Source organism: Semicossyphus pulcher, unplaced genomic scaffold, assembly GCF_022749685.1.
Source record: "Semicossyphus pulcher isolate SPU_LCO1_2020_fin unplaced genomic scaffold, fSemPul1.0.p SCAF_3, whole genome shotgun sequence".
Taxonomy (NCBI): domain Eukaryota; kingdom Metazoa; phylum Chordata; class Actinopteri; order Labriformes; family Labridae; genus Semicossyphus; species Semicossyphus pulcher.
Window position 1 is genome coordinate 25,530,755 of NW_027211704.1, and position 12,212 is coordinate 25,542,966.

The following is a 12,212-nucleotide window of genomic DNA, read 5'->3' on the forward strand; positions in this document are numbered from 1 at the left end:
TCCAGCTCATCACCTTTGTTGGGCAGAGAGTTGACACCTCCCATGATGACTGATGGCAGAAAGGGCTTACATCTCCATTTCCAAGCCTTCACCTCTGCATCAGCACGGCAACCAGGAAAACACCTCTTCATCTCAGCTGGAAGAGGGTGGTATCCTCCAGATTTGCTCCGTTTCAATGAAAGAAGCTCTTCTCTTGAACAAACTCTTCTCCCCACAGAAATATACATCAGTATGATAAAAATACAAATAAAAGATTCAGAGAAATTCAGAGTTACCAGATTTTGCTGCTACCAGTTGAAGCGCATGTTCTTGAATGTGATAGAGTTAATACAACTTAATGGAGAGATGTCATGGTGATGGGGCTGCCTTGCTCAGGGGCACCTTGGCAGTGCCCAGGAATGAAACTGACACCGCCCCAGCTACCAATCCTAATTTCCATGTGGTCAGTTCTGGCATCTGAACAAGCATCCCTCCGGTCCCCAATCCAAGTCCCTACAGACTGAGCTTCTTCTACCCCATGGTATAAAGCTGAAACACTATCATGCTGTATAAGAACCTATGTTGCCTTCAATTATACGATTAATACCCTATTGATGTCACCATACCATCCTTAATCCAAACATTACACTGATAAAACCATTTTATTGTTGGCAGGTTACCATTCTTTCCCTGTTTCTATCTGCAAATGTGTTCTTCCTTTTTTAGCCTTTGTTTTTCCCTCTGCATTACCCCATTCAAACCAAGCTATCACTTTCATAATAACATGGTTTTACTCTTTTTTTTTTTTACCAAGCTGTTACTTGACTATTACCACGCTATAACCAAGCTGTAATGTAAAGTGTCACTGAGGTACTGTACCAATACACTTCACCTATCTCTGCTTGTGGATACACAGTTTTCTCTCACTCCTCCTGCCTGCTTCCAGATTCTGCCCTGAAGCGTTTTTGTATTCTGGAGCTACAATTTCTCACAGAGACGTTTGGCTGGAGGGAGTTCAGAGATTTACTGAGCAGTTTGCTGACAGGTAAACATGCCTGACTGCAGGAAGGACAATCGATGACAATGCACACAGGGTATGACAGGTGTCCAATCTGTTGTCCCGTTGTAGATTACAACAGATACGCATTCCGAATGGGCCTTGATATTTACCAACAAAGAATCCATCATACGAGCTGTGTGAAGAAGATATCTGCTGTGTGAGTATGTACGTTACCTGTTTCCATTATCTCAGTCAATGCCAGGTTTGCAAACTAACCAGTTTATGTTCTCATTCATTCACTTGAACTGTGTGCTTTTGGATGGACTGGAAGATTGTCTGTCATGAAATAGTGTTTGAACCAGGTTTGCTTTCTATTGCTAATACATTTGAAATGAAACTCATTCCATTCTTTACCCATGATATGTGAATAGATACAAGATACATGGGAAATTATGTTATATTTCTGTGTGTGTGTGTGTGTGTGTGTGTGTGTGTGTCCCTTTGGCCTGAGAGACCGCTGGGATGTAATCTGTTTTATTCAAACCTACATCTCAGCACGACGTGCTTGGGTTAACAGGCCTATAACAGTTTATTGATGGAATAACGACACTTCACCTCGGCATGCTTGCTCGCTGTTGGGAGATATGTATTTATAGATTGCAAGCAGCCATTGTTAGACGTGTAGTGGCAAAATGAAAGATGTTCCTTCTTGCAAAAATTCAATTTCTCTGATATCTATAGGAATATAATAACGGACTGCTGCCTCTTTCTTCTCTCACTCTCAATGTGTGTGTGTGAATGTGTTTATGTGTGAGCGAAGCAGATCAGCAGCCAAACTATCAGAGTCGTAGCTCAAGGGGGTATGTTTGTGAAATTGGATTTAACTTGTTATTTGATACATTATCTTCAGCACAATTTGCTCGCACACTTATTCCACTTAGGGCCATATTGAGCTACTTTAAGTATGAAATATGTGTTGCGTGACAAGGTCAATGCTTTCTGGAAATCCAGTGCAAACTGAAATCCATCCTGAACAATCCGTGCACACATATTTATGTGTTTTTCCATCTGTAACTGTGTTCTAATGAGACTCATTAGGCACCGTGGGATGCTGAGAAGTAATAAAGCAAGTGTTTATCGTCCAAGTCTACAGGAATGATTTTGGACGCTTATAACTGTGAATAAAATCACCATCACTCTCCACAACATGCATCCAATGTTCTCCAATCACTGAGATGATTCACAGCTACAGCCTGGTGGGGTTGGTTCTACTCTACAGCTACTGAAGCATCACTGGAAGCTGCTGAGTTTAAAGTTCTTATCCAATCAGCCTTCTGACACACAACCTCACATACTGATGAAATACTCACGACTAATCCTGGAAATTGGCGCAGGTGAAATGTCCCGCTTTTCCGCAGGAGCATCATTAAATGAGGAAGTGACAAAGGAGTGAGGCTGCTTTTCAGCGATGCAATAAGTGTGATAGAGGAGGAAAACGAGAGCACAGTGCTCACAGCAGGAATGAACATCTTTCCTCAGGGAGAATCACTTCTTAACCCACACTTCTTACCCACAGCTCGCTGTGTATGGGCTGCATTAATCCATAAAATAATTTGCATTTGTGGCTGAAAAAAGAAGCATTATCACTGTAAAATCTTTGAATCTCAGACAACCATTTAATTCCTAAGTCACTAACTTGTTAACAGACTCCTTGAAAATATGTACATTTGACTGTCCACTTTCAAGGACATCAAAATGATAATCAGATTTGAAGTGGTTGAAGTGACGGTCATGTGTGAGAGGGAAGGCTCTGCATTTTAAAGTGACATTTATTCTCTCATTCTCTGCACTACCATCCCCCAACACCCACCCACCCACTGCCACCAGCTCTTACACACACACACACACACACACACACACACACGCACACACACACACACACACACACACACACACACACACAAACGCTTCTTTTTCTCCCCCCTTTCTTGCCGCTGTGCTCTGTGTTCTCTCTTCTGTACGATGCGTGACATTGCTTAAACGGAGAGACCGACTGAAAAAATATGACACAGTTCAAACACGTTTTATTAAAGGAGCGCCAGATGGCTTTGACGGAAGCGAAACTCTCTCTGCTGCTCAAGTCGGCTGGAAGTAGTTTGCAAAAGTTTTTGGGCTAAACCAACCTGTGCATGCACGCACACACGTGCAGAAGGAAACAAGCTGTTAATTTGTGTGCTAAATGTTTCCGTAATTACCTTGCTGTGTTCTATATAAGTATAACTAACATAACATTAAAAGCAGCTTTAATACGTCTGTAGAACATGGAAACAGCAGTTGACCTTTGACCTTTCCTTACCTTTAGTCTCTCCTGTATCACATCTACTCTCTTTATTAAATGCGTAATTGTCTCTCTGTCCTAACACAATTCATGAACATTCACTGCAGGTACAAAGATATGAAGAGGAACACATCAAAGTCAAGGTTGAGAGCATTACGCAACCAGGCTGCTTAGTCGCAGCTGTGACAGCCTATCAACATGCTGGATCCTATCTTCCAGGTTGCCATGGTTGCATCAGTAAAGTTGTGTCATCCAATCTGTGAACATTGCATTTAATTGTTGATGCTGACGAATCATCTGTTTTCTGGTATGTAACCTTTAAGCATGACCATTGTAATGGCACATGAGCTAAGACATGAGAAAAGTGTGTTACACTTTCAGGAACGCAATGAGGCAAAGGTACTCGTACTGCAACACACATATCTGTATGCAAGGACAGTCTAGGTTTGTTGAATGAAGAGAGAAGGTAAGACAGGGGGTCCAGGACAAGCGTTTTATTGTGGAACGTCATAAATAAAACTCAGATTCAGTATCAGATATTTACCACTGATGGATTAAACTAACTTGACTTGCACTCTTTTTGTACAAATTCATCCTCAGCAGGATAAAAAATCTTCCTGAAAAAGATAAATAGTTACTATATGTTACATTCCATAATAGCTATTTTTCTCTCTAACAAGCTAAACTGAAAATCCTGTATCATCATATTTCTCACTGCAGGTTATCATTCACTCTGATTCTTCCTGATCAAATGTGACACTCTCTGGCAGCACCTTAACGTAACCTTAACTGTACACTGGAGGCTATTGGAATTCGAGTATTTGCTAATTGAGTTCATCATTACTAAATCATCCCAAGGTCCTCATTACTTCCTTGACGTGTGTCCTCCCCAAGTAAAGTGATGTCGTAATACTCATTTGTAAATGGTCGCTTATCAAAGTAAGTAACTGTGAATTAACATCCCTTAAATGATGATCTATTAAGTTTAAACTAAACACATTAAGTCACAGTGACTTCGTCATTTCTTAATGGTGAGCAACAGGAATTCATGATACATCCTGCATTAATTCATGCATGAAAGCATTATGAGTCATGCATTAGTTAAGCATTACTTAAGTATATAAATTGTACCCTTGATGTAAAGTGTTACCCATTCCCTTCTACTCACCATATAGTCGACTAAAATTCTGAGAGTTCGTCGACTAGACTTAAACTAAAATTAATTCAGATGACTAAATTATGACTAAAACTAAATTGAAATTTCTTGTCAAAATTAACACTGCACACAACATGGGGAAGGGGAAAACATAATACCCACAAGAACGTTGATATTTCCGCGATGTGGGGTTGGGGACATATGGTTCCTGTAAGGACATTGATAGTTCAGGGTTGGAGCAAACATAAAAACTTGCACAGTTGCCTTCTAAACCATTTCTCTTGGTGCTCTGTTTGCTTTCACTTCATGCTGTCTGAAGAGAAAGCTGCCAGCCATGTCCAAGAGGGGAGACGCATGTGTGAGGACAGTTAGAAAGACTTGGATGTGACCAACTTGCAAGCCTCCATTGGGTCGCTCATTTTGGCAAGTTTACAAGTCAAAAGGTGAAGGAACAGCAAGCCTTTGGAATGCTGAGGCTGGAGGGGCAATACTTCCAGCCACCATGTCTCTAAAAAAAATTCCATGTTTTCTTAAGTGTCATACGCTTTGATGACAGAGAAACAAGGCAGGGCCGAAGAGAGTGTGACAAACTCAGTAATATGGGATGTGTGGGAGAAGTGGGTTCAGCAATTACCCTTGCTTTACAATCCAGGCCCCCACGTGACTGTGGATGCATGTCTGGTTGCATTTTGTGGCCTCTGTCCCTTCAGACAATACATACCAAGCAAACTGGCCATACATTATCAAAATATGGGCAGCATGATGCACAGTCCAGCTATGCCTAGAATGTGCAGGTGCTCATTGGTAAAACCCCTGGGGAAAAAATTAGGGCATGAGGGTGGTACTCAACAAAAGTTTGTTTTTCTTTCCAAATGTCATAAATAACCCCATAAAAATGTACTTAAAATTCATATAAATTCTTTAAAACACAGAAAAGACCGGTTTTAGGTCAATCCGTGAGATTTTATGGTGATTTGAATATATTTCCATAGTCACATAATAGGTATTCTGGATGTCTAAGGGGGGGAGTTATGTTTTATTCAAAGGACTATTCAGGTAGTCAACAAGCAACCATAAATACCTGAAAGGTTAAACATTTTGATTACAATCATTTTCTGGAGGTTTAAATTGCTGGGGTCAAATTGACCCCAAGGATAAACGATGTTAGTAAATTTGAGGATGACAGGAGGATCAAGGTAAATTGAACCTAGAGTATCTCATGATATTAAAAACACAGTAAATGACCAATCAACCTTTTTACAGCCAGTGATAAGTTGCCCTTGAAGTTGAACAATAGTAGTGTCAAATCAATTTGAATTGTAGACTTTTATTATAATGCTGCCATTACACAGCCCACCGAGCCTGCTAAATAGTAATAGTAAGCACTGTTTCATGCCAACATGGTTTGATTTTCAGAGTTTAGTATTTTCTATAATGAACATGTTTGATGGTTGGGTAGAGACACAACTCCATCTTCACCACTTGATATTTACATAATCTGAACAAAATGTACTTTTGTCCTCGGATCAACAAACTACACTGCAGTTTAACTATATTTACATTAAACTTCTCATGTGTATTTTAATATAAATATATCAGCATTATGATTCTTGTGTCTGATTTCATATCTCCTACAGTCACAGTTGGATGCTGCTATGAAGGGCTTATGAAATGCTATAGTGGCGAACCCCAGCAGTAGCAAGTGCCCTGTGCATCTGCAAAATGCTGAATACACCACAAATACAACATCAATACACAACCACGATCAAAATGGTGCATTGGATTATACAATATGTTGCATTGGGTAACTTTCTTTTGTTGTCTCTTAAATGTTACTTGCCTTGTACAGTGATTTTGTTAATGCAAACTTTTTTGGCTTGCAAAGGGTGTGGTGTCACATCCCGAGTAAGGAGCTTCATATATCAGGGTAAATGCTATCTGCTACAGACATCACCCCGGTATGCTCAGCTGTGGTGCCACCACCACAGAGGGTTCCAGCAAAAAACAAACAAACAGAGTGCCCTAACAAAAAAGCTGAATGTGGCTTAACTAAAAGAATACCAAATTAAAATCCTTCAGTGTACAGTTTACCTTGAGATCTTTGCGACAAAAGATGAAATAGTTACAAATCCTGCCTTCCAGTAAAACAACCCACTGTGCATTGTTTAGGCCTCTGAAAAACCTTTAAACTTATGGATCAGTTACTCAAACTGGACTTCATAACCCATATTTTATGTCTCACTAGAACCTGATTCAACACCCTCACAAATGCAGGGCTAATTTCCTCTGACTGCCTGCTAATGCAGTAGGAGGACATGATCCCTCACTGGCTTCCCAACCAAAACCACAGCCAAGTGTGTTCTTTGGAACACAGAACCAAGCTGGAGCTTCTGTTGCCAAGAATCAAACTGGGTAGGTGTGTGTTTTGCCACCCGGATGCCCCTGATCTCCACATTTTGCTGGGAAAAGATGTCTCCCATTGATGGCTGAAGCTGTGATGCCAGGAAGTAACAGCTACACATGTGTTCCTCGGCCACGAGCAGTACTTTAGCAGCATGGCAGTGAGAAGCAGTTATTACCACATGGCTGACCTGCTCATCGCCAGAGGCCCTGCAGATGGTCGCCTCCTCGCACAAGCACCACTTCCTTCTCACAAGTTAGCCCTTTCAGAGGAACTCCACATTTACAGTTCAAGACCACGGGGCACGATGGCAAATGTGCTAATTCATGACGGAGTCGCAGAATGTGGAGACTTGATTAGTTTGTGCATATATCTACAGATCAGTTCAAAACATTATACTATATATGTTGTACATCATTTGATTTACTGTGTTTTAAGGACATGGTCACAAGATAAATATGTATTTCTACAATTGTCAATGTGCTTGTTACACTGTATGTCTGTGTGTGTGTGTGTGTGTGTGTGTGTGTGGGGGGGGGGTGTTTGGGTATGCGTGTGTGAGACAGAAAAAGAGAGGTTGGCTTTATGTTGCATTATCGTGACAGGAGTTATGTTTCAGAGCAGTTTTCCTTTTATTGTTCGTAACCACCTGCCAGTAGCTCGAGACAAAACTCTATCATAAAAGGATTTTTGGTGGGGATATCCAAAACTACTGATGCTGCTGATGTAGTTTTGTGTATAAAAAATGTATGTTGATTGAAAAGTCCTGATGTTGTAAACTGCTCCAACTGATAAGCCGTCACTTCTATGTCATCCATTACACAACCTGCAGTTCTGTAGGTAAAAAAAAAAAGGGAAGACTAATGTCCGCATGTTGAACTGTTCCCTTCAGTTCTGCAGTGCTTCTGTAAAAGTCATCAGCAGTGTCTCGTGCCAGGCTCTTTGGGTCCATCTGCCAGACTGAGATCATACCACGAGATCGGAAAGACGCCAACATTATTGTTATCCTGTGTGAAAGGAAGTAGGATGAAAAAGTCCTCCTGTGCCAAAAGCAAAGGCGTCCACATTATCACCAAATGACACTTGCTTTTGTTACATATTACACCTAATAAAAACTGTAGACACAATCTATTCTCTCGTCCTACGTCGATGGCACGCAGAACTGTTTCCAGGCGGAAATGATCACACAATAGCCACACTGACTTGCTACTTTACATTTCATGCCTCTGTGAGGGCAAACAAGATCAATCTTGATTAAAAAGCACTAACATTTCCTTAACGTTAATGTTTTAATGACCAAACGCTTCCAGTCTGAGCAGAATATCATGAATGCCCGCAGTGAACACCTACAATACACCTATGAGCCCTTGATACTCATCTACTGTGTGATTGAGGACATTGGTGGACGAGGAACATGATGAAGTTCTTTGTAAAACTTTTGTCTCACTTTCTTTCTGCCTTTTTTTATACAAAACACTTATATCATGTTGTCAACTCTCACCACATCACTGATAGAGTTTGTAAAAACCTCCGCAGGGAGTTGGGATCTGTTTACAAGTGAGTGCCAGACAATGAGACTGTTGTAGTGCCTTTGTCTACACAGACTGGAAGGAACAATCGTTTCTTCTTTAAGCATGATGTTGAAGCTTTTCTGAGGATGCACATCAAAAAGTCTCAGAGGGCCTACAGAGAGAAGGTTGGACCTGACTGACTAAATGTATTCTTCATGCACTGGCTTCATATTAACAGTGCAGACATGGAAGTGATAACAACCTTGCATCTAAGTGTAATGCAGACATTTCTATGTCCACACATTTACAATTACTCCTTTAACAGATGATTTTTGATGTTAGTAGCACAATTTTATAATTTCCATCAAATTCACAGCCTTTCTGCTGCAGAGGTAAATCTGTGCAGCATTATCAGCACTACAGTGACCATGAGTATTCATTCATATAATCTAGACTAAGCCCTCAAAGCCTTTGACAAAAATGAGCTTACTGTGTTTTTTCAGGAGAGCCAGAAATAGCCGGAGAATGTTGGCAGGAACCGGTATACAGTACCTGCCATAAATAAACAGACATGAAGACATTTGAACAGTTCTTCCACTTGGCCATATGCCAACACTGAAAAATCCTCTGAGCTGCAACATTTACATGTTTTAATATAAACCCAGTCACCTGCTGGAAGGTAATCAGTTTCATAACATAGGGAATGGTTACCAACACTCTCTGAGATCAGCTTTTTATTTTAGCATAGAAAAACTCTCTCTTTTGTCACAATCTAATATTGTAATTAAACACATCATAACTGATCCTAAGTGACATTGTGTTTACTGCCAAAGAAATATAACATATACTGACACTCTAGGATGAATGCTGTGTTCAGAGACATTTAAAAAGTAGGCATACCTAATGCATTTAAGGGATTTAAATATATCACACAAGGACATCATTTTTACATATAACAGCAGGTGCAACAGACAACTAACCTGTCTTACAGTGTATTTACTATAAATAGTAATAGCTGTTTTATGTTATATTGTTCTTTTGCCACTGACTTTACCTGCTTAAATTGTCAAAAAGCACTGTGTTGTATTTTATAACGCAGGAAAAAAACAGATCCTATACAGTATACCATCTCTGGCCTTTGATTTGATTTTTATTATTTTACCAATGGATATGATGCAGGATGCTAAAAAAAATCCTGCTAAGGGGGAAGCGGGCAAATCTATGGGCTGTAAAGAGGCCTCAGAGTGCAGTTATGGGATGTGACGGGGAACATTTCATCCTTCCTGTGGATAGATGTGAATAGCAAAAACAATCTCCATGTCATGGAATCAAAGAAATTCATGTGGTCTTTCCTCTCAGGAATAATAACACAAGATTCTGTACGCTGATGGAAAGAGAGCGAGAGAAAGAGAGAGAGAGAGAGAGAAGACAAAAGAGACAAAGTAGCTACTGGTGAGGGTGAACATGCTGAGAGCTGAGAGACAGTGACAGTGTGTGCGTGTGTGTGTCTGCGTGTGGGTATGATTTACTGATTAAAAATATTCTCTATTATACTACCATATTTTTTTAAACCTCCTTCTGCATCTGTGGTTACAAAGTTAACCATCTGAAACACATAGAATTACTACATATTATAATATAATCCTCATATGCTGCGGATGCCTACAGCTCTGACCTTTTAAATTTGGCTGTATAGTGTCAGCTCTCTGTAGGGGTGATATGAAATCATGCTGTGCCCTTCATGATTTCACTTCTCGGAAGGGCTCCTCTTGGAGAGCTTGTTGCAGGATGCTGTCATGCAGTAGATTTCTGCCAGGGGAGCCGGCCATCTATTCCTGGGTGGTCACCAAAAGAGGAGGGGAGGGACATGTTATAGTGAGTACATCAATGTTAGTATTCTGGAACGTTTCTGAGAGGAGCAATAACAAGCTGGTAAGCAGTGGTAAAACAAAAAGGATGAAAATAATTTAGTCAGGTTAAAGAAACATTACCAGAATTTCAAAATATTCCAGTAAACGAGCTGCACTTAAGTGAAAGTACAGAAATGATAACATCAAATCAATCATCAAATTAAAGATAGTTATTATGCAAAATCATACTTTATTACTCGATTACACCTAGTGATGCGTTCATGTGTTTATTACAGTAGTGTTGCAGCTGGTAGAGAATCACTGTAAAGGCTACTGCAGGGTTGCTTAACCTATTGTTGTATATTTATAATCGTTAATCAGTTTATTTATGTTTTGTGTTTACAATTAAAACTACAGAGTAACTAACTAAGGCTATTAAACAAATAGAGGGATGTAAAAAGTACAATATATTGTGGGTTAGAAAGTAAAGTATCATAAACAGGAACTGTAAAATCGTGCATACAAACAGTACTTGAGTAAACCACTTAGTAGCATTCCACTTCTGCTGGTGAGTACAAAATGCTTTCTAGCTGGTGACTGATTATAAAATCATCTTTTCCCCATCATCTCCTCAATATGTTCACAAACACAGAAAAATAACCCCTCTGATCACCCGTTGCTATAGCAACTCCAGCTTGAGTTCTGTGATGCTACAAGGCCGTGGATGTCGTTGTGATATCAGCGTTTGCAGAGAAACAGCACAGTCTGTCTGTGACCAAAAGTACTGGGTGCGCTGTAAGAGAGGAGATGGGAAGATGTTTGGGAACAGGAAAACAACAAAGAAACAAACTTTTAAGCCTAACAAAAACCTGCATCTATAAACCATCTAATGTGTGCAGACTGCAGAACATCAGACCATATGTAAACACAGGAGCTGGACTGAGAGAAGATAGTACACATCACAGCCAACCCTTATAAAGAGAACATCCGGAATTTGTTGCAAATTTATACGATTGATATGTAAGTTTCTTCTCCACCATCCATGCGACAATGTGCCATTGAGAGTGCTCTCTTATCAATCGTTAACCACAGAGGGAGAAGTTGAAATCGCAGGTTTTCTTTGGCACATTTCAAACTGCTGCACGGTGAGATGCTGTGGCTCTGCCCTCAAGAACAAGACATCCTGCTGACGTCTCCCCAGCTGTCACTTCTGTCCCAACGTTGAGAGATGACAGCTGAGTCCACATTCTGCAATAACTACTGCTCGCTTCATTACATCACTGATCTTGTCGTGACAGGAGACAAAGTGACTGACTGTGCTGAACATATCAGACATCGCTCTGTGCACATTTAAACTGTTCCAAAGCACTTTGGCATCGCTAATCTGGGCTTGTTTTGCTCTTGTTACAGTTTTGGCCGTCTGCTGTATATTTAGACTTGTTGGACAGGCAATATTGAGTGGTGCATTCACAGCTTTATTTGCAAAGCTTTATAATTAACCAATATGACATTCTTTAAAAAAATATGCTCCTTTTGCATCGTAATCGAGTATGGGCTGTTTCTACAATCAAAGCAAAATCTGACTGATATTAAGACCTCTTAAAACAAATTTGAACTTAGTAGCCACATTTGAGAGCTAGGACTTTGCCTTCATTTAGACTTTATCATCAATATTAAAGAGATACTTTAAGCTTAGCTTTTTGGGAAACAGGTTCCCTCCAAAGTTACAAAAAAATCAATCATAAGTTCCTCTTAAGCTCATTTATTAACGTGTTCACTCTCCTTAATTATTAATATACAAAAACCAAAGTGAAAGAAACTCAAGTTTCAAGGAATCAAACTGTTTTACCCTGTTTCGTGTCTTTGTAGTGATAAAAGCTAACCTTCGCTTTAAACTTTAAGCTGGAAAGCAAATAATGGTAAGTCACAAAACTACATTCAAGCCTCTTATAGAAAACACCTGCTTTAATTCCAATT